The following is a 21,325-nucleotide window of genomic DNA, read 5'->3' on the forward strand; positions in this document are numbered from 1 at the left end:
TCCTAGTTCCATGCTCCCAGTCTCTTAGTTCCTCGCCCTTTTTATTCCTCAAAGCCCTTCTAATTCCAGGTGTGTACAGGTACCTGCAATTGTTTGGGGCGGGACCTGAGGTCCGTGTGCTCAGTGCTTGTGATAAACAAAACAAAAAATACTTTAATTACGAACTCCGTTTCACCCGTGCACCAAACAAAACAGACAAATAATAATGAACACAGCAAAAACACAGTGCAAAGCAAACAGAAAATTATGAAAATTATGAAAAGAAAAAAAAACGATCTAAATAAAATGTTCACACACAATCTAAATAAAATATTCACACAATACTAATTAATACGTGCAGAAAATAAATAAATAAACACAGGCATATGATTCCCAGCCAATACAACTCTGTTTATGCCCACGTTTCAAATAATGAAATTTCTAAAAGCAAATCGTATTGTTTTATGTTTTCTTTACTTTTAAAGCTGAGAATCAAACACATTTCCGACAACTTCATAGCCCTGCTGGCTACGAACAAGTATTGAGTCGGCTGTTTCCCATGACCCTGGTGATACCCCGTGTTTTCCTAGTATCAGCGTCGGCATTACCATGTGTTTGGCATGCTTGCTGTACACTCTAGCATTGCATAACAAGCTGCCATTACAGCTGGACTCCGTGGCGCAACGGCAGGGCGTCTGACTCCAGATCAGAAGGTTGCGTGTTCAAATCATGTCGAGGTCAAAGCCGCCTTTGTTTTTATTCCACACTATTTCATTTTTTAACGTGTTTGAATTTGACTGTTTCCGGACATTTATTTATACAATTTAGCCTATACAACATATTGATTGTATAGCGATCAAACAGATATTTATTGTATTGCGATTCATTTGTATGTTTCATTTGATACAGCACAATAAACTAAAGTGAATCCGAAATTACTGTTGACCAGTCTTCATTGACACAGTTGGGTAATAAAGTCATATTAACACTTCCTTGCATGAGATAGTGAAAATGTGTGTAACCTTTCAGTAAGTATTTTAAATTCATTTGGGAAGGTTTAAGATTGTGAAGAAGTTTAAATATGCTGCGTATTTGCGCATTGGGAACTTTGCATAATGACGTTTTTATTAATGCCACTTTCTTACGGACAGTAGGCAGGGTGATGATACAAGACCAGAGCCAATGAACCTGCTATTTGCTTGTCCTTTCACTACCATATTCTATTGTGCTTGTTTAGAATACGCGTGAATCCTGAAAACATCTCGTTAATATTTAAACAAAGCCAGCAGTCACTTTATTGATCACCCTGTGGATTAACCGCTATTGGAATACAGATGATTGTGTTAAAGATGTTAATAGACTTTCTATGTACACGTTTTAGAGCTGAGCGTTTCTTGAGGCAGTTCAAGCACGGCACTTTCAGGCAACCAGTTCCAGTGTTTGCCTTTTGGACTTACTCTGGAAGGAATACAAAAAAAAAAAAAAAATCATTTGTTGAGAACCGCATTTGGGAGAAAACAGTTTCAAAAAGCATTTGTAAAGGCTTCGGGTTCTATTATGGTTTTGCCGAGCTGTTGAACGTTTTTCATTACAGGTTTACTGGATTGCCAAAAAGAATGCTATCTCGAAACATCAGTCTTGTCACGCCGAAATAGCTCAGTTGGGAGAGCGTTAGACTGAAGATCTAAAGGTCCCTGGTTCGATCCCGGGTTTCGGCAAACAGCAAGGCGATATTGGTTTTGTATTATTTTGAACTAAAAAAACAGAGCACATTCATTCTTCAGCGTAATTGGATGAAATAACAGCGTATCAGAGTGCCATTTTCTAATGTGATTATGAAATGCAAAAAACATCGTCCCTGGGTGGGCTTGAACCACCAACCTTTCGGTTAACAGCCGAACGCGCTAACCGATTGCGCCACAGATACCAACCTGTTAAGCAGCCAAAGAATACGGGAGTGATGAGCAAGGTGATATGCTGCAGAACGTGATCGGAACGTCATCAGAACCTGAGATCACATCTAAGAAGAAAGCAACATGGTGCAGGAAAGTCTATGTAATCAATTATGGCAGCACAGCATATGTCGTTTTGTTAGATAACACCCTGGGAGACAACAGAGCAGTGTGTGTAAATAGCTACAATGGAAACCATATACTTACGACTTAATTTTGATACAGAACTGTGGTCATGTGTAATCTGTTTTCATTATGATAAGAAAGCTACAGTTCAGTGGATTATATTTGGAATCTTTGGTTCTGTCATTCACTATTTTCTCAAATAAGATGACAAATTAATAGCTCAGTTGGTTACAGTGAAAGACACCTCGAAAAGTCAGCCCGGCTAGCTCAGTCGGTAGAGCATGAGACTATTAATCTCAGGGGTGTGGGTTTGCGCCCCATATTGGGCGTCCTTTTTAAATACAAATTGTAGATGTTTCTTTGAGACAACGAAGCAAAGTTTGATTATGTTCACATTGTATACAGTATTGCAACAAAATTACTTATTGGTCAATGTCAAATAGCAATTGCTATTGTAAAAAGCATGCATCGTTTATAGCTATAACGATATTGAAATAAATGATCTTACTTTTTTTGGTTGGCTTCAATCCGTTTCTTTTTTTTAGAATTGTCTTAACATCATTCATGGAGCATCAGTTGGTATGTGCGTAATAAACCCAATCGGGCCTAGATACGAGAACCCTAGTGTGTGCTGAAATAAATAATGCGGTTTTCTACAATAACAAACTTAGCTTGTCAGAATGGCCGGTTGGTCTAAGGCGCCAAACTCAAGGACATTGTCTTTCCAAAGAATTGTGTGTTCTGGTCCCTGAATGGAGGCGTGGGTTGAAATCCCACTTCTAACAGTTCACTTTTACTTATTTTTAAAAGGAATAAATGTGTTCATTTTACTATAAAAGATTGTTTTAAGGAAATCAACAGCTAATACCAAACTCTTGTCAGCACTCAATACCATTTTAATTTCCATTTTAAATCAGACTAAAATAGTGTTCCTATCACAGATTGCAATTTTTGTTGTAAACACACTACTTGATGAAGTCACTGAAAAATATTTTGTGGCCAAACATGTATTTAACTTGATTGTTTTAATATTCCAAATAACATATTACTGAAAAACATTTCCGTCGACCACTGGAACGTGGTCTCAGGCTGGGATGCGGACCATTGAGAACAGTATAAACGATCTATTAGTGGATGTAAAAATGTTTTGAATTTGCAAATGGCAGACATTAGGAAAATCTGAATTGCTCATATCAAGCTGCGATGTAGCCTATGAGAATCGCTGGCAGAATTCGAGGGGAATTAGCTCAAATGGTAGAGCGCTCGCTTCGCATGCGAGAAGTAGCGGGATCGATGCCCGCATTCTCAAAATAGGTTTAACGTATCTGCGTATTTAGTCCCAACTCATTATGGAGATAAATACAAAGTGTGACAATTCTTTGTAACAGAGACGCCCGCCCTACATGTGTATTTTAAAGCACAGTCTCCTAATTTGTAATATTCCCCAGACTGAAAAACTGCAGTGCGCCGTCCATCGTATGTCTTCCGAGAAGCACAAAGGGAGATTATTTATTTATTTATTTATTTATTTATTTATTTATTTATTTATTAGCAATTAAAGAGTTTGTGTTAATTGAGAATAAAAATAAATGGCTTGAAGTTTGCTTTCATTTGTAACGTGTTTATAATGAAATATCGGTTCTTGTGTTTTTACCAATCATTGTACTGTATACTAGCTACTGTTGCATGTCCATGATTTTGTTTCTCAGCTTCCCATAGGGTCTAGCAGTTAGGATTCCTGGTTTTCAGCCAGGCAGCCGGGGTTCGACTCCCGGTATGGGAACGTTCTTGTTATTGTCATTTTGTTACAGAACTGTGGTCATGTGTAATGTGTCTTCAATATGATAATAAAGCTACAGTTACTCGAAATTATATATATATATATATATATATATATATATATATATATATATATATATATATATATATATATATACAGAATGATGCAAATGTATTTGACTCTATTCACATTCCCATCGCGTGGAACCATCGCAGTTTGTTTTTAAATTATATTAATCCCTGGTCAAGACAAAGTCTCTCTGGGGTGGGACGATCATTAGATTGCGGAAGTAAGGTCTCCGGTCCCATCATAGAAGCAAGATAGTTTATTCACAAATAAATACCTACACTTTTATTTATGTTTCTTTTTTTGGTAAATTAACACATTATTGCATTCTGTCACGTCACGCTGTGCACTCTAGGATTGCATCACAAGCATGCACTACGCCAGGACTTCGTGGCGCAACGGTAGCGCGTCTGACTCCAGATCAGAAGGTTGCGTGTTCAAATCACGTCGAGGTCAAAGCCGTCTTTATTTCTATTCCACTATATTTCATTTTTTAACGTGTTTGGATTTGAATGTCTCCGGACATTTATTTATACAATTTATTGATTATATAGCGACAAACAAATTACTTCCTGGGGTGGGGCAGTTCAGTTTCAAACAAGTTCCAGTCTCTCTGCCTTTATCTTGCACTGCTGTGTTTGGTCAGGTAAAAAGGGCGTGACCAGAGCGGTATGGGCAATCCCGTTAGGTAGCTTGCATGTCAATCTCTCCTTCTTTTCTATTTATACACCCAGCACTGCTTCCGTCCTTCGTCTGTGTTTGTTTTTTTTGTTGTTCGCTCCTTTCACTGCAGGTCATTTCTCTGCTCAGTGCTGGTAGACAGTATCAGCTATTTTCCTACCTGCTCAGGTGATTCTTTTCAACATTCAGCTTTTGTATTTTTCTGCAGGAGCTTCAGCGTTAGTCTTTTCTGCTCCCTCCAGTCTCCAGCGCAGCTACAGCGCCGTTCAAAGCGCAGCGTCATTCTCAGCTTGCTCTGCGTTTTCATCAGAAAGACTGTTCCGACGTCACCGCTGCACTGCAACTCTTTCACACCTGCGCCTCACAGACCACGGTTACCACGGCAATGCCTGATCGAGTGACTACTGGGAGTGGTAAGTTGCCATGGCGACCAGGCAGCTTTAACAGGCAATGCGAGCCTGTGCCTCACTACTGCAATCTTCTGGCTCCTGCTGCTGCGCTTTTGCAACATGAGAGCTTCAACTCGCCGAATTATGACATCTAAATACTGCAGGCTCCCCTTCTAGACCTACGTTAACTTACTTATATCATCACTAACTGTTCTAAAGCAAACGTTTTATCCATAGACAAGGATTTTAATCACAATAACCAAATATATGCTACCCTGCTTCACTGAAGCCAATAGTTTCAATTCCAATCGCAACCTCGAGATGGCAGCATAACACCACAAACTACATAATTTAAACTGATTTGCTATCGCTGCGAATCTCGCACACTCCAAACTTTCTATCAATTCCTGCAGTTCGTTGTCTTTCCGAGGGATTCTCAGTCCCCTCCTGCCTCAACCTCTTTTGCTTCATATATTAACTTGATTATTTCAAATAAAAAACCCCTCCCTTCGAGGATCTGGTCATGAAGCCGTGCTTATCAGCTTTCTGAGATGTTAAGTATCCACCGTCACATTAATTTTCCAGCTTCCCTGCATCAGGCCATTCCTGCAACCTTCTTGTTCCCTGATTTGCACTTCCTCATTTGCCCCCAACTTCATCAAGGCACTTAATACAACTTTCAAAGTCCATTTCATTCAATTTGAGCTTCCAGGCACATACGGAAACTATGTCCTACGATTATCAACATTTCAGTCAAGCGTCCTCCAACAACGCAACAGACAATACACTCTTAGACTGCTCCTGATCAAATCAATAGGTTTTGCAGCAGCCTCCGAGCAACGCATTCTCATCCTCTCAGGTTCTGCAGAGGCCCCAGATCTACGCATTCTCCATCTCCGACATCATCTTAAACGCCTTAACTCTCAAATACCAATTTCCACTGCATTCAGCAGCTCTCTGCTCTGTACAGCAGGCCACTGCACACTACTGACAGCATTCCATCGTTTCTCTGTTTCCGTCTGTCCTAAACGGAGGGGGTTCTCTGTTTTCATCCCTCCTAAACAGACCTGAGACACTTTTCCTAAGCTCTCCACGCTGCCCAGCTGACAGCTTAGCTGCCTGAGGATGCCGCACTGAGTTGCGAAGGATCTGTCCTTTTGTCCTGTTGGTCCCATTCCTGTCTCTTGTTCCACTAAATGGCCAGCAGCCAGAGGATGCTGCCTGACCCGTCGGGAGCGAGTGTCAGATTGTTGTATGTTATGTGTTTAAACTTTGCTCTTTCTCTCTCACTTTTACGTCACCCCTCTCAAGCCCTCGTAGGCAACCAGTGAAATGTGAGGTGATGTGAATAGAGACAAATACATTGCATCATTCTGTGTATATATATATATATATATTATATATATATATATATAATTTCAAGTAACTGTAGGTTTATCATCATAATGAAAACACATTACACATGACCACAGTTCTGTAACAAAATGACAATAACAAAGACGTTCCCATACCGGGAGTCGAACCCGGGCTGCCTGGGTGAAAACCAGGAATCCTAACCGCTAGACCATATGGGAAGCTGATTAACAAACTCCTGGGCATGCAACAGTAGCTAGTATACAGTACAATTTCAAGCCATCTATATTCTCAATTAACACAAACTCTTCAATTGCTAAAAAATATAAAAAAATCTCCTTTTGTGCTTCTCGGAAGGCATACGATGGACGGTGCACTGCATTTTTTCAGTCGGGAATATTACAAATTAGCAGACTGCTTTAATATACACATGTAGGGCGGGCGACTCTGTTACAAACAATTGTCACACTGTATGTATCTCCATAATGTGTTGGGACTAAATACGCAGATATATTTAAACTATTTGGAGAATGCAGGCATCGATCCCGCTACTTCTCGCATGCTAAGCGAGCGCTCTACCATTTGAGCTAATTCCCCTTGAATTGTGCCAGCGTTTCTCATAGGCTACATCGCAGCTTGATATGAGCAATTCAGATTGTCAGATTTTTGGCAATGTAGTCTGCCATTTGCAAATTCAAAAAATAAATGGATTAACTAAATTCAAATATTTCGACTAGAGGTATGTTTTCAATTTCTTCAAAAAGTAGTCTTAGCTCGTTGATTCAGTCGCTTTAAAATCCACCTCTGTCCCGATGCAGCAGCGCTGTGTGCTGTGGCTCGAGCTTGTTTGACGAGGCAGAAATTAAAATGGTATTGAGTGCTGACAAGAGTTTGGTATCAGCTGTTGAATTCCTTGAAAATCTTTTATAATAAAATGAACACATTTATTCATTTTAAAAATAAGTAAAAGTCAACTGTCAGAAGTGGGATTTGAACCCACGCCTCCATTCGGAAACCAACACACACAATTCTTTACAGTCCTTGCTTGTGCTAGAGTGCTGAAGCAAGTTAGTTTTTGTAGTTTAACAGGTTGGTCTCTGTGGCGCAATCGGTTAGCGCGTTCGGCTGTATATCCGAAAGGTTAGTGGTTCAAGCCCACCCAGGGACGATGCTTTTTGCATTTCTTAATCACATTAGAAAATGGCACTCTGATACGTTGTTATTTCTTCCAATTACACTGAAGAAAAAAAATGTGCTCTGTTTTGTAGTTCAAAATAATACAAAACAAAAAAATTCTTGCTGTTTGCCGAAACCTGGGATCAAACCAGGGACCTTTAGAACTTCAGTCTAACGCTATTTCGGGTTGACAAGTCTCCATTTTCGAGATAACATTCTTTTTTAGAACAGCTTTAATATATTAAGTACATTTCTAAACAATCCACTAGTAACATATATAATCTCAAAGCGCTATAATTTATTTATGGAGATAGAAGATCCTTTTTGATTCACATTGTAATAGTTTTTGATCGAGATCACCACCAGCGCGATCTTGAAATGATTTTTTGTATGACACAGAATTTGAGATCTGAACCGGAATGCCTGGCATCTACAGGCATCTACAGGGATCTACAAGAGCTCTGTCTTTCCAAAGAATTGTGTGTTCTGGTCTCCGAGTGGAGATGTGGGTTCAAATCCCACTTCTGACAGTTCAATTTTACTTATTTTTAAAAGGAATAAATGTGTTCATTTTACTATAAAAGATTGTTTCAAGGAAATCAACAGCTGATACCAAACTCTTCTCAGCACTCAATACCATTTTAATTTCCATTTTAAATCCGACTAAAATAGTGTTCCTAACACAGATTGCATTTTGTTGTAAACAGACTACTTGTTAACGTCACTGAAAAATATTTTGTGTCCAAACGTGTTATTTTACTTGATTGTTTTAATATTTCAAATAACATATTACTTTGAAAAACATCTCCGTCTGCCACTGGATCGTGGTCTCAGGCTGGGATGCGGACCATTGAGAACAGTATAAACGATCTATTAGTGGAAGTAGCTTACATGAGAAATGCCCTCGTTTAACATGCTAGGATGATCGACTTTGGCATTCTCCAACTGCTGTTTACATTTTCTAACACGTTATGAGAACGAATACAAAGTTTGACCCTTACCTTGTAAGTGGGGGTAAGCACAAGTTATTTTCAGATGTAATGTCTTTATTTAAGCTCAATCTAGTCCTGCGTAGTGCAAATCACATTACTGTTTAAAGTGTTCTTAAATTGTTTTAACATTAGCAGTGATCCATTTGAAATTTGCTTAATGATTTAAACAACTGAACTTATTGTCAGCTCGGTGCTGAGAAGAAAACACTCCCACTCCTCCTGGTGGATACCGAGACCAATCCCTTCAAAACAGTTTCACTCTAGAAATGATCCTTGCAAATATAGTCTTATCTTTTATTGGCAGACCGTCGCCTTCAACTGGCAAGCTCTACTTCATATGATACAATGACTGGGCAACAACGAGGTGTTACATTAACAATACAAACTAACTTGAGACAGCCAAGCCGTTAAAGCATACCTTAAGTTTGTCATGTGATACAAAAGCAAGTTTTGGCATTTTTGCATTGCCTGCCTCGTCAAACAAGCTCTAGCCACAGCACACAGCGGTGCTGCATCGGGACACAGAGGTGGATTTCTCCGGACATTTATTTATACAATTTAGCCTACACAACATATTGATTATAAAGCGACAAACAAATTACTTCCTGGGGGGGGGGGCAGTTCAGTTTCAATCAAGTTCCAGTCTCTCTGCCATTATCTTGCGCTGCTGTGTTTGGTCCGGTAAAAAGGGTGTGACCAGAGCGGTATGGGCAATCCCGTTAGGTAGCTTGCATGTCAATCTCTCCTTTTTTCTATTTATACACCCAGCACTGCTTCTGCCCTTCGTCTGTGTTTGTTTTTGGTCTGTGTTTGTTTTTTTGTTGTTCGCTCCTTTCACTGCAGGTCATTTCTCTGCTCAGCGCTGGTAGACAGTATCAGCTATTTTCCTACCTGCTCAGGTGATTCTTTTCAACATTCAGCTTTTGTATTTTTCTGCAGGAGCTCCTGTCACAGGGTGACTTAATGTTTATAACTTATTTTTATTTTATTTTTTTGCACTTTAATTCTAGGCATCTTAAAGCACCTTATAAGATTACTGTATTAGTTGTATATTAAAGGAAATGAAAGTTTAGGAACCATTTGATTGCAAATAACAACCACGTTTATATATATATAAATGTTTTTGGAAGATTTTTACGATATGATTGAATGTTTGTTAATCGTTTTTGCAGCTGCCAGAGGTACACACAGTAAGACTGCACGAGTTATTTGAGAGTTGTTTTGAGCACGTTTTATAAAATGTTATATTGGTTTGGTATTTTAAGTTCGATTTTGCTTTACTTGGAGTGAATTGTATGTATTATATTTTTATTATTATGACAGTATGTACACGTTTTTTTATTATTAAATTTGGTCTTACCTTGTGTCTTGGTGTGGGACGGCGCTAGGCTGGGAAGGAGCTGAGAGCGAGTGATGTCACTTCCAGTGGGAGGTTTTAAGCAATTTCCGCAATGATGCTGGGAAATGTAGTTTGTACAAATACTGTTAATGGGTCTTGCCAATTGATTCGCTCTGGATAGTTAAGGGAGGAGTTTGATGGATATAAAAGAGCGGAGACAGAGACAATGTGGAGAACTGCGAGAGACAGGGAGTGTGCCACAGAAGAGAGCCAGAGAGCCAGAGAACCAGAGAGACGGCAGAAGAGAGCTGCAAGAGCCACAGGAGTCCCTGAGATGGCAGAGACGTGGAGAACAGGCTGGGATCCAAGAGGAATTTTCAGGACTAAATGTATTAGTAGAACAAGCAGGCTGTACTGGAGAGTGGATTCAGGAATAAAAGAGTGCAGTTTAAAAGGGAAGTAGCCGGACCACTTTTAATGATTAGTACATTGCCTAATAGGGTTTATGACCCGCTTGCTGTTTAGGTACCCTAGTGCATCTTTATATTTTCTCTGCTAGAGTGATACCTGTGTTTTTAAAAGGAGATAAACCCAATATTTGGTATTTGCCTGTAACTTGTAATTTATGGTTCTTGCACCTGTTCTATTGATATAAATATCTATGATAGAGAGTGGCATTTTGGGGTGTTGCATTTTAAATTACCAGTGGCTATAGGTTGTGCTCTTTAAATATATGGATTGGTATAGTTAACTATAAAGAAATATATTTTAATCTCTGTTGGGGTGTTTTGTATACTGCATAATTGTGAGTCACTCAGTGCTGTTGCTTTTTTTGGTCTCCAGGGGGGGTGCCTGCCACATCCAGGGAGGAGCTTGGCACCAGTGTGGGGGGGTCACTAGCTGCACCTTTTCCTGGAGCGGTTGATGAGGATCCAGTGGTGTCTATTGTGACTTTGGCCTGAAAATTATTTCTTTTGTATACTTTTGCACCCTAGCAAAGTAGTGGGTGCTTTTATTATTTTCTTTTGATACTTTGTGCACTAGTAAATTGGTGTGTGCCTTGTGTTTTTTTATTTTTATTTTTGGTAACCCCTGGTACTACCGAAATGGTATTATCATATTTTAATGATTTTATAAGGATAATAAACATTGTTTATTGTGAAATGGTACAACTGTCTGCCTTTCTTGTCATGGTCGATCTGTTCTGAGTTCCAACTGGTCTTAATTACGAACCTGTGTTGTGTTTTAGTGTTGCTAGGGTCCTAGTGCCCCATATATTTAGGAACTAGGTGGCGTAGTTGGCTACTGTTTGAATTTAAACCCCAAAAGAGTGTCCCGTGACAAATGCACGGAAACATTCAAATCCAAACACGTCAAAAAACGAAATAGTGCGGAATAGAAATAAAGAAGGCTTTGACATCGACGTGATTTGAACACGCAACCTTCTGATCTGGAGTCAGACGCGCTACCGTTGCGCCACAAAGTCCCGGCATACTACAGGCCTGTTATGCAATGCTAGAGTGCACAGCAAGCATGCCAGACACATTGTAATGCCGATGCTGATACTTGGAAAACACTCGGTATCACCAGGGTTATAGGAAACAGCCGACTCGATATGTGTTCGTAGCCAGCAGGGCTATGAAGTTGTCGCAAGTGTGTTTGATTCTCAGCTTTAAAAGTAAAGAAAACATTAAACAACTAGTTTAAATCAGTAAAACTAGTATTTAACTAGGATTCTCTCAGCGCGTCTCCTTTAAATGCGCACTGGCACAAATGGGCTATGATCGTCTAATTACGTGGCAGAATGCAATAATGTATTGGGTTAATTTACCAACAAAAGAAACATAAACAAACGTGTATGTATTTATTTGTGAATACACTATCCTGCTTCTACGATGGGACCAGGGATCTTACATCGGCAATCTAATAACAGGCCAACCCCAGAGAGACTTTGTCTTGACCAGGGATTGATATAATTTAGAAACAAACTGCAGTGGTTCCACTGGGGATCGAACCAAGGGCCTTCTGCGTGTAAAGCAGACGTGATAACCACTACACTATGGAACCTTGTCAGAACTGGGGTGGTGCTCCTACATTATTGTCTACATGCAGCATCTCAAATAATTGCAATCATTTATCAGACCCTTCGGCGATGTCTTTTTAAGAATTAACCCTGCCAATCCTAACTCAGGCCAACATTCAATCAATTAATCATATATATTTTCTATAGCGCCCCATATGCGCTTCAAAAAATCTATTTGAAAACGAAAATATCTAATTGTAAGCCTGGTCGAACAAAAGAAGTCTTCTGTGTAATTTTAAACAAAGAGCGCTTTCCACGATTTAAGATGCTTTCGAGAGACAGAATATTAGAATTGGCCGCCGAAACTGGGGAATAAAACTGCCTGTGATCAAAGTGGGCAGAAAAGTTGCATACACTGCATAACGTATTTGGGAGAAAAGAAAACGGATCATCTCTGATTTCCGACGTTTCCATGGTTTGGCCCGGCCACTGCCGTGTGGCTGGTTAAAACGATGAGTTCAGTTTTTTTTTCTGCTGCTTGGTAATTGAGTTATGCTGCAACAGCAGCAAAGTGGTGCAGCGGAAGCGTGCTGGGCCCATAACCCAGAGGTCGATGGATCGAAACCATCCTCTGCTAGCTTGTTTTTCTTCTGTTTGCAAAGCAGTTTTTCTAAAATATTAACTGAAGGCAAGACATCATATTATATTGGAATCAGGGCAATGTGCACATTACTGTGCACATTACTGGACACATTTAAATTGACAACTGACCTCGAAAACGTTAGGTTTTCTATCAAATTCGTTTCTTTACAATTGACATTGCTTTCTTTTCTTTTTAAATTGTTCCCAGAAAGACCAAAATATAAAGCCCTTGGGAATACGTCAATATTGCCAGCTCCTGCATATGTCAGCTCTTGAACTCTCTTAAAAATTGAGCTCTAAAACGTTTGCTTTGCAAGTTAATTAACAACCGTAACACTCAATAGCGTTTAATCCATGCGTTAATTAAATTCGGTTATTGATTTGTTCACATATTACAATGCTGTTTTCAGGATTCCCGCATATTCTGAACATGCACAATGTAATATGGCAATGGAATGACAGGGAAACCACTGCTTTTTTCCCTCTGGTCGTATTTTGTCACGCTGACTACTATCCATATGAAAGTGCCGCAGTCACCTAAAGGATAAGGCACTAGCCTCCTAAACCAGGGATTGTGGTTTCGTCAATGTTTTATTAAAAACAAACTGTGTGTATTTGTTCTTGGTCTGTGATATGTTTATAGAACTTGGTACTTTACACAAAGTAGTTTTGGCCAAGTAGTTAAGGTGATGGACTTAAAAGATGTTAGAGTTTCCCCGCTCATGTTCACATCCTGCCGACTATGTGCCCCTTTTTTATGTTTTCTTTGTTAATTTTTAAAGGTCTGTTAAGCTTTAAGGCATCAATCATTACTTGCTGTACTTTAAGTTTCTTCAAAACTAGTATTTGTAGAGCTGTTTTCAATATAACATGCAAGGAAGTGTTAATATGACTTTATTACCCAACTATGTCATTGAAGACTGGCCAACATTAATTTGGGAGTCACTTTAATTTATTGTGCAGTATCAAATGAAACATAAAAAAGAATCACAATACAATAAATCTCTGTTTGATCGCTATACAATCGATATGTTGTGTAGGCTAAATTGTTTAAATAAATGCACGGAAACATTCAAATCCAAACACGTTAAACAACGAAATAGTGCGGAATAGAAACAAAGAAGGCTTTGACCTCGACGTGATTTGAACACGCAACCTTCTGATCTGGAGTCAGATGCGCTACAGTTGCGCCACGAAGTTCCGGCATACTACATGCTTGTTATGCAATGCTAGAGTGCATCACCAGGGTTATAGGAAACAGCCGAGACGATACGTGTTCGTAGCCAGCAGGGCTATGAAGTTGTCGCAAGTGTGTTTGATTCTCAGCTTTAAAAGTAAAGAAAACATTAAACAACTAGTTTAAATCAGTAAAACTAGTATTTAACTAGGATTCTCTCAGCGCGTCTCCTTTGAATGCGCACTGGCACAAATGGGCTTTGATCGTCTAATTATGTGGCAGAATGCAATAATGTATTGGGTTAATTTACCAACAAAAGAAACATAAACAAACGTGTATGTATTTATTTGTGAATAAACTATCCTGCTTCTACGATGGGACCAGGGATTTTAAATTGGCAATCTAATGACAGGCCAACACCAGAGAGACATTGTCTTCTGTTAGCAAAATAGATTTTCTAAAATATTAACTGAAGGCAAGACTTTGTGTTATTACTTTTCAATTTAGTGTCTGTATTTTGTAAATGTTAAGGTGTAGAAACGGCAGGTATGCAGTTTACCTGACTCTACCCATAGAGGACAAATACATTTATTAAAACAAAAACAAAAAATCTGAACACAAGGTGTGTTTATTTAATCTGATACCTTACATCTAGATTTAACTGTTACGGTTAACAAAATTAGAGTAAGTTATCATAACAATAGAGTTAAAAGAAAATTCAAATAACATGCCAATTAAAAATGCGCCAAAAATGACAAAGTAGTCTCAGATTAGGACAATGGCACTTAACTGGTAAGAAACACATTTGCAGCAAAACCCTTGAAATCACCAGAGCCTTCCTCCTCCTGAATACTATGTAGGTGGGCGGGGACTGAAACCTCCCCCGGCTAGAAAGATTGGTCTCATACTGGTAGAAACTCAGAAAAAAAGACAACATCAAGCCTACAATTGCTCAGTTGTTAAAATCAATAAGCAAATTTCAAATTGGTCATTGCTAATGCTAAAGCAATTTAAGAACACTTTAAATACGGCTTGACTAATATAAAAATATAGTAATGTGATTTGCACTACGCAGGACAATATTGAGCTTAAATAAAAACATTACATCTGAAAATAACTTGTGCTTACCCCCACTTACAAGCAAGCTGTCAACCTTTGTATTCGACCTCATAACGTGTTAGAAAATGTAAACAGCAGTTGGAGAATACCGAAGTCGATCATCCTAGCATGTTAAACGAGGGCATTTCTCATGTAAGCTACTTCCACTAATAGATCGTTTATACTGTTCTCAATGGTCAGCATCCCAACCTGAGACCACGATCCAGTGGCAGTCGGCGATGTTTTTCAAAGTAATATGTTATTTGAAATATTAAAACAATCTTTAGTTAAATAACACATGTTTCTACACAAAATATTTTTCAGTGACTTCGACAAGTAGCCAGTTTACAACAAAAATGCAATCTGTGTTAGGAACGCTTTTTTAGTCCGATTTAAAATGGAAATGAAAATGGTATTGAGTGCTGACAAGAGTTTGGTATCAGCTGTTGATTTCCTTGAAACAATCTTTTTTAGTAAAATGAACAAATTGATTCATTTAAAAATAATTAAAAGTGAACTGTCAGAGTGGGATTTGAACCCACGCCTCCATTCGGAGACCAGAACACACAATTCTTTGGAAAGACAGTGTCCTTGAATCTGGCGCCTTAGACCACTCGGCCATTCTGACAAGCTGCGTTTGCTTTAGTAGAAAACCGCATTATTTCATTTCAGCACAGACTATGGTTGTCTATTGTATCAAGGCCCAATTGGGTTTATTACACACATACTAACTTGCTCCATGAATGATGTAATGACAAGTGTAAAAAAAGAAACAGATTGAAGCCAACCCACGAAAGTAAGATTCTTTATTTCAATATCGGTATAGCTTTAAAGGATGCACGCATTTTACAATAGCAATTGCAATATGACAATGACCAATAAGTAATTGTGTTGCAATACTTTATACAATGTGAACAGAATCAGACATTGCTCCGTTGCCTCGAAGAAACATCTACAATTTGTATTTAAAAAGGACGCCCAACGTGGGGCTCGAACCCACGACCCTGAGATTAAGAGTCTCATGCTCTACCGACTGAGCTAGCCGGGCTGTCGGGAGAAAGTTTCTTTCTTTGAGGCGGGGTGAGAGAGGAAGTACCGACAGGTGCGTGGGACCTGAGATTCGGTGTGCTGCTGCTGTAGATGAGTGTTCTGGAGACGCGCTGTGTCTGTGTCTGCGTTGTTACAGCCGTGTGAGTATATTCCAAAAGTAAAGTGTTGGATAATTCGAGAGCTAGTCTGTTGAATAAAGCTCTGAGACGTGTGGTTAAATCCCGGTATCATCAATTTTGTTTTGTTAGATTAAAAGTGTTCCAGCAGCAGGTAAATGTCCCCACACCTTTTGGTTCTGTTTACTTATGCTACACCGCTGCTAAACCTGAACGTTGCTGCTAATTATCTTAACTAAACTTGTATTGTTGTTGAATTGCTCTAATATAGTTAAACCTGTAATGTTGCAGCTAACGTTCCCTAATACTGTTAAAACTTGTGTGTATTAACAATCTGGCTTTTGTTGTTGTACCCTTGCTGCGAAGAGCTGTTTCCAATCACCTAGCACTCTTAAAGAGAAGTGTAATCGCTGCTATATGTTGGTCTAATACCCCATGCTTTTAAAATGTGGCTATTGGCTGGCTTTATTCAATTTCCCCTCCTTGTTTTTAGTACAACTTTAATACATTTTATAGTTAGTTATTTGAACTGATTTATGTGAATCATGGATCATTGTAATAAAGCTTTGTGAATTGTTATTCTGCCTTTGTCATTCTGTTGTCATTCCTATTCCAAACCTTTTAATTAATTTTTAGTAGTGTCGGTATTAGGACTCTCACGGGTGTCACTGGGTGTGGCTGCTACAATCCCATATAGAATGCGACAAAACAGGTCGCCCTCCTTCATATAAACAGAAAAAGAATAAGTACACACACACACACACACACGAGTTGATTTACTGCAGCGTCAGACATCGGAGGTTCAGCAGTGTACTGCAATGTTGTGAAAAGACGTGTCTAATTCAGGATGGTTGAGCGAGCTATGGCGCTGCGTTCAGATCACAGTTACCCTGGAAGCGTGGCTTCGAATTCCATTTCTGACATCTCTGTTTGTTCATTAACCACTCAGCCACGGCTACATGCTCTCACGGTTTTCCGTGAAAACAGCCGTATTATTGTCAAAAGAAGCAAACGACACCCGCAGTAATGCTGCAGATGGCAGTATAGGCTAAATAATGAACCCAAGTCAAATGCCTTTGTTGAAACTCTATCAGATTTGTACAAGTCAAGCACACGTGGGAAATAATAATACCATATCCTTTCTGCCAAAGTTCATAATAATGAATACATCCTTATTTCAAAATACGTAGCTATTTAACTGATCTTTTCAAAACACCCATACACAAAAGCCTTATTTCTACTGAAAAACTAACTTGCTTCATGGCTGCTGCTACAGCACTCGGGCACGTTGTGCCTAGCGTTAGCGGACATAGGAGATAAGAAGACCTACAAAATATCACGCGCTGCAGTTTTTCAGTCCGGGGATTATTACAAATTAGCAGACTGTGCATTAAAATACACATGCATGGTGGGCCTCTCTGTTACAAAGAATTGTCACACTTTGTATTTATCTCCATAATGCGCCGGGACAAAATACGCAGATACTTTAAAATTATTTGGAGAATGCGGGCATCGATCCCGCTACTTCTCGCATGCTAAGCGAGCGCTCTACCATTTGAGCTAATTCCCCTTTAATGGTGCCAGGGATTCTCATAGGCTTCATCGCAGCTTGATACGAGCAAATCAGATTGTCAGTTGTTTTTTTATTTTTATTTTGGCAATGTAGTCTGTGATTGCAAATTTAAAAAAATAATTTAATTAACTAAATAGCAAGTATTTCGACTAGAGGTATGTTTTCAATTTCTTTAAAAAGTAGTCTCAGCTCGTTTATTCAGTCGCTTAGAAATCCACAATCTGTGTCCCGATGCAGCAGCGCTGTGTGCTGTGGCTCGAGCTTGTTTGACGAGGCAGAAATTGCAAAAATGCCAATACTTGCTTTTGTATCACGCGACAAACTTAAGGTATGCTTTAACGGCTTGGCTGTCTCGGGTTAGTTTGTATTGTTAATGTAACACCTCGTTGTTGCCCAGTCATTGTTTCATATGAAGTAGAGCTTGCCAGTTGGGGGCGACGGTCTGCTAATAAAAGTTAAGACTATATTTGCAAGGATCATTTCTAGAATGAAACACGTTTTGAAGGGATTGGTCTCGGTATCCACCAGGAGGAGTGGCAGTGTTTTCTTCTGAGCACCGAGCTGACAATGAGTGTTGTTATCGGGAACCTACTCGCTGCAAGGAATGACCACTTCAATCTTCATTCGGGGGTTGCTGAAGGAAGGGGACACATTTTGAGTGTGTTTCTCATTCCGGTAGAAACGTAGAAAAAAGAAACCATCAAGCTCACAATTGTTCAGTTGTTTAAATCAATAACCACATTTAAATTGATCATTGCTAATGTCAAAACAATTTAAGAACACTTTAAATAGGGCTTGACTAATATAAAAATATAGCAATGTCTTTTGCACTACGCAGGACTAGATTGAGTTTAAAATAGACATTACATCTGAAAATAACTTGTGCTTACCCCCACTTACAAGGAAGCTGTCAACCTTTGTATTCGTCCTCATAAGGTGTTAGAAAATGTAAACAGCAGTTGGAGAATACCGAAGTCGATCATCCTAGCATGTTAAACGAGGGCATTTCTCATGTAAGCTACTTCCACTAATAGATCGTTTATACTGTTCTCAATGGTCCGCATCCCAGCCTGAGACCACGATCCAGTGGCAGTCGGAGATGTTTTTCAAAGTAATATGTTATTTGAAATATTAAAACAATCTTTAGTTAAATAACACATGTTTCTACACAAAATATTTTTCAGTGACTTCGACAAGTAGCCAGTTTACAACAAAAATGCAATCTGTGTTAGGAACGCTATTTTAGTCCGATTTAAAATGGAAATGAAAATGGTATTGAGTGCTGACAAGAGTTTGGTATGAGCTGTTGATTTCCTTGAAACAATCTTTTTTAGTAAAATGAACAAATTGATTCATTTAAAAAATAAGTAAAAGAGAACTGTCAGAAGTGGGATTTGAACCCACGCCTCCATTCGGAGACCAGAACACACAATTCTTTGGAAAGACAGCGTCCTTGAGTCTGGCGCCTTAGACCACTCGGCCATTCTGACAAGCTGCGTATGCTTTAGTAGAAAACCGCATTATTTCATTTCAGCACAGACTAGGGTTGTCTATTGTATCAAGGCCCGATTGGGTTTATTACGCACATACTAACTTGCTCCATGAATGATGTAATGACAAGTGTAAAAAAAGAAACAGATTGAAGCCAACCCACGAAAGTAAGATTCTTTATTTCAATATCGGTATAGCTTTAAACGATGCACGCATTTTACAATAGCAATTGCTATATGACAATGACCAATAAGTAATTGTGTTGCAATACTTTATACAATGTGAACAGAATCAGACATTGCTCCGTTGCCTCGAAGAAACATCTACAATTTGTATTTAAAAAGGACGCCCAACGTAGGGCTCGAACCCACGACCCTGAGATTAAGAGTCTCATGCTCTACCGACTGAGCTAGCCGGGCTGTCGGGAGAAAGTTTCTTTCTTTGAGGCGGGGTGAGAGAGGAAGTACCGACAGGTGCGTGGGACCAGAGATTCGGTGTGCTGCTGCTGTAGATGAGTGTTCTGGAGACGCGCTGTGTCTGTGTCTGCGGTGTTACAGCCGTGTGAGTATATTCCAAAAGTAAAGTGTTAGATAATTCGAGAGCTAGTCTGTTGAATAAAGCTCTGAGACGTGTGGTTAAATCCCGGTCTCATCAATTTTGTTTTGTTAGATTAAAAGTGTTCCAGCAGCAGGTAAATGTCCCCACACCTTTTGGTTCTGTTTACTTATGCTACACCGCTGCTAAACCTGAACGTTGCTGCTAATTATCTTAACTAAACTTGTATTGTTGTTGAATTGCTCTAATATAGTTAAACCTGTAATGTTGCAGCTAACGTTCCCTAATACTGTTAAAACTTGTGTGTATTAACAATCTGGCTTTTGTTGTTGTACCCTTGCTGCGAAGAGCTGTTTCCAATCACCTAGCACTCTTAAAGAGAAGTGTAATCGCTGCTATATGTTGGTCTAATACCCCATGCTTTTAAAATGTGGCTATTGGCTGGCTTTATTCAATTTCCCCTCCTTGTTTTTAGTACAACTTTAATACATTGTATTGTTAGTTATTTGAACTGATTTATGTGACTCATGGGTCATTGTAATAAAGCTTTGTGAATTGTTATACTGCCTTTGTCATTCTGTTGTCATTCCTATTCCAAACCTTTTAATTAATTTTTAGTAGTGTCGGTATTAGGACTCTCACTGGGTGTCACTGGGTGTGGCTGCTACAATCCCATATAGAATGCGACAAAACAGGTCGCCCTCCTTCATATAAACAGAAAAAGAATAAGTACACACACACACACGAGTTGATTTACTGCAGCGTCAGACATCGGAGGTTCAGCAGTGTACTGCAATGTTGTGAAAAGACGTGTCTAATTCAGGATGGTTGAGCGAGCATTGGCGCTGCGTTCAGATCACAGTTACCCTGGAAGCGTGGCTTCGAATTCCATTTCTGACAGCTCTGTTTGTTCATTAACCACTCAGCCACGGCTACATGCTCTCACGGTTTTCCGTGAAAACAGCCGTATTATTGTCAAAAGAAGCAAACGACACCCGCAGTAATGCTGCAGATGGCAGTATAGGCTAAATAATGAACCCAAGTCAAATGCCTTTGTTGAAACTCTATCAGATTTGTACAAGTCAAGCACACGTGGGAAATAATAATACCATATTCTTTCTGCCAACGTTCATAATAATGAATACATCCTTATTTCAAAATACGTAGCTATTTAACTGATCTTTTCAAAACACCCATACACAAAAGCCTTATTTCTACTGAAAAACTAACTTGCTTCATGGCTGCTGCTACAGCACTCGGGCACGTTGTGCCTAGCGTTAGCGGACATAGGAGATAAGAAGACCTACAAAATATCACGCGCTGCAGTTTTTCAGTCCGGGGATTATTACAAATGAGCAGACTGTGCATTAAAATACACATGCATGGTGGGCGTCTCTGTTAAAAAGAATTGTCACACTTTGTATTTATCTCCATAATGCGCCGGGACAAAATACGCAGATACTTTAAAATTATTTGGAGAATGCGGGCATCGATCCCGCTACTTCTCGCATGCTAAGCGAGCGCTCTACCATTTGAGCTAATTCCCCTTTAATGGTGCCGGGGATTCTCATAGGCTTCATCGCAGCTTGATACGAGCAAATCAGATTGTCAGTTGTTTTTTATTTTTATTTTGGCAATGTAGTCTGTGATTGCAAATTTAAAAAAATAATTTAATTAACTAAATAGCAAGTATTTCGACTAGAGGTATGTTTTCAATTTCTTTAAAAAGTAGTCTCAGCTCGTTTATTCAGTCGCTTAGAAATCCAC

General features: G+C 39.2%; 1 long non-coding RNA gene and 11 other non-coding genes across 12 annotated transcripts; 4 read left to right on the forward strand and 8 right to left on the reverse strand.

The window, feature by feature from the left end:
* Positions 1 to 1,313: 1,313 nt before the first annotated feature.
* On the reverse strand, positions 1,314 to 10,042 carry LOC131705181 (uncharacterized). Its single transcript, XR_009310215.1, has 3 exons — positions 9,855 to 10,042; positions 1,911 to 1,999; positions 1,314 to 1,437 (listed from the first exon to the last, which is right to left on the reverse strand). It is a non-coding gene; the product is annotated as an uncharacterized LOC131705181 (long non-coding RNA).
* trnaf-gaa (transfer RNA phenylalanine (anticodon GAA)) lies at positions 1,625 to 1,697 on the forward strand. Its single transcript has one exon. It is a non-coding gene; the product is annotated as a tRNA-Phe (tRNA).
* Positions 2,314 to 2,386, forward strand: trnan-auu (transfer RNA asparagine (anticodon AUU)). The gene has a single exon. It is a non-coding gene; the product is annotated as a tRNA-Asn (tRNA).
* On the forward strand, positions 4,288 to 4,359 carry trnaw-cca (transfer RNA tryptophan (anticodon CCA)). Its single transcript has one exon. It is a non-coding gene; the product is annotated as a tRNA-Trp (tRNA).
* Positions 6,476 to 6,547, reverse strand: trnae-uuc (transfer RNA glutamic acid (anticodon UUC)). Its single transcript has one exon. It is a non-coding gene; the product is annotated as a tRNA-Glu (tRNA).
* A 1,205-nt stretch (positions 10,043 to 11,247) lies between the features above and the next one.
* On the reverse strand, positions 11,248 to 11,319 carry trnaw-cca (transfer RNA tryptophan (anticodon CCA)). The gene has a single exon. It is a non-coding gene; the product is annotated as a tRNA-Trp (tRNA).
* A 508-nt stretch (positions 11,320 to 11,827) lies between these two features.
* trnav-uac (transfer RNA valine (anticodon UAC)) lies at positions 11,828 to 11,900 on the reverse strand. Its single transcript has one exon. It is a non-coding gene; the product is annotated as a tRNA-Val (tRNA).
* Positions 11,901 to 15,290: 3,390 nt separating this feature from the next.
* Positions 15,291 to 15,402, reverse strand: trnal-caa (transfer RNA leucine (anticodon CAA)). The gene is made up of 2 exons: positions 15,364 to 15,402; positions 15,291 to 15,336 (listed from the first exon to the last, which is right to left on the reverse strand). It is a non-coding gene; the product is annotated as a tRNA-Leu (tRNA).
* A 346-nt stretch (positions 15,403 to 15,748) lies between these two features.
* trnak-cuu (transfer RNA lysine (anticodon CUU)) lies at positions 15,749 to 15,821 on the reverse strand. Its single transcript has one exon. It is a non-coding gene; the product is annotated as a tRNA-Lys (tRNA).
* A 2,148-nt stretch (positions 15,822 to 17,969) lies between these two features.
* Positions 17,970 to 18,175, forward strand: LOC131705513 (small nucleolar RNA U3). Its single transcript, XR_009310466.1, has one exon. It is a non-coding gene; the product is annotated as a small nucleolar RNA U3 (small nucleolar RNA).
* A 716-nt stretch (positions 18,176 to 18,891) lies between these two features.
* Positions 18,892 to 19,002, reverse strand: trnal-caa (transfer RNA leucine (anticodon CAA)). The gene is made up of 2 exons: positions 18,965 to 19,002; positions 18,892 to 18,937 (listed from the first exon to the last, which is right to left on the reverse strand). It is a non-coding gene; the product is annotated as a tRNA-Leu (tRNA).
* A 347-nt stretch (positions 19,003 to 19,349) lies between these two features.
* trnak-cuu (transfer RNA lysine (anticodon CUU)) lies at positions 19,350 to 19,422 on the reverse strand. The gene has a single exon. It is a non-coding gene; the product is annotated as a tRNA-Lys (tRNA).
* Between the last annotated feature and the right edge of the window lie 1,903 nt (positions 19,423 to 21,325).

Source organism: Acipenser ruthenus, chromosome 35 (genome assembly GCF_902713425.1).
Source record: "Acipenser ruthenus chromosome 35, fAciRut3.2 maternal haplotype, whole genome shotgun sequence".
Classification (NCBI taxonomy): domain Eukaryota; kingdom Metazoa; phylum Chordata; class Actinopteri; order Acipenseriformes; family Acipenseridae; genus Acipenser; species Acipenser ruthenus.